The 1,322-nt window shown below is 43.4% G+C and overlaps 1 protein-coding gene across 2 annotated transcripts in view; it reads left to right on the top strand.

Annotated features, from left to right (window-relative positions):
* LOC138055770 (uncharacterized) overlaps positions 1-334 on the top strand; it is a 53,539-nt gene extending 53,205 nt beyond the window's left edge. For both annotated transcript variants that reach the window (XM_068901724.1, XM_068901768.1), the window contains exon 11: positions 1-334. This exon is cut by the window's left edge. The gene's annotated coding sequence lies outside the window, so the exon portion shown is untranslated.
* The last annotated feature ends 988 nt before the right edge of the window (positions 335-1,322 follow it).

Raw genomic sequence — 1,322 nt, 5'->3', positions numbered from 1 at the left:
TCGACGGATGAGTAGATGAGGCTACATCACGTTATCATGACCTATCTATCGAAATAAGGGCATTTTTTGCATTTCCTTTTTCTCCGAAACAAAGTCGGTGACCCCCCGATTATTTTCCTTTTTGGAATAAGTAATTTATTACCTAACTTCAGGCGAGAAATGAAACAAATTTCAATGTGGGTAGATTTTCTCGCGAACGTCCTTAAGCTGCTAATTGGATAACTTCGTTATTTACTTATGGCTTTCCTGCAGCTTACAAAAAAGTAGTTGTGTACCTTTTTTGTTATTTAATCCAAAAGGATTGTAAAAAAAATTAAATCTACAAGCCCATCAACCTCCTTGTCTAAGTCATTGAGCTCAGTGAATCCTCACGCCACTTCAAACCATTGTGTCTGTCACCCTCAGAATGCTGGACAAAAATGTCCTTGTCATCATCCTCGTCACGGATGTAGGAGATGTCGAGCGAGGTGATTAAAGCAAGGCGACGTTGATCCGCAAGACGATCCGAACGATCACATGGATCAGCGCCGACAGACGACGAAGACGAAGACAAGGAAGATGACGATTCACTTAAGTGCCACCCTCAAATTGGCATCGCGAAGACATCTGAAGCTAAACACAAGCAAAGGCTTTATTCGTTGATCGAAAGGCGATGCCTAGTGTATCGCGGTGAGGGGGTACCTCTAGGTATCGACGAATGCATAAATGGCGGCCAAAAAAATTTCATTTTATTTATGTGCTAATTAGACTCACTAGCCTCGTTCCCATGGACGAAAGACAAAAGAAATGTCGCTTGAGAGCGAGGCTGGTGTGTCTAATTAGCACATAAACTACTACTACTACAGACGAGGGTATTAGCCAACACCAACTCGGGAATCACGGAAGGCTGCTCTCCACTGGTCCCTGTTGTTCATAAGGGCGCGAATCTCGCCAGTGTTACTGAGTCCAGTATCTCTTCTGAGGGTGTCTATGTAAGTGGTTGCTGGTCTTCCCCTGCTGCGAGTAGCACATAATTTAAACAAGAGAATACATTTTTGGCCGCTATTTATGTATTCAGTCTATACTGGGGCAAAGATAATGTAATTTGGTCCCACTATCCGTATGTAGCGTCTCGGTGGAGAGGGGCCCCATTCTTTTCGGAACGGTAAGTAGTGGTGTCGGCTACTTCGCCTCGGTCTCACCCCCAGCAGAGATGAATAATTTATGCATATACTTCGGCTCGATTTTACCCCTAGAAGAGATGGATAATGTGTGCATGTATTTGTTTGGTTGTGTATTGCATGTCATTTTTACGAGAATCACAAGACAAGAAATGACGTCAT

Source organism: Montipora capricornis, chromosome 1, assembly GCF_036669925.1.
Source record: "Montipora capricornis isolate CH-2021 chromosome 1, ASM3666992v2, whole genome shotgun sequence".
NCBI classification, from domain to species: Eukaryota; Metazoa; Cnidaria; class Anthozoa; order Scleractinia; family Acroporidae; genus Montipora; species Montipora capricornis.
This window is presented reverse-complemented; position numbering and strand designations above follow the sequence as displayed.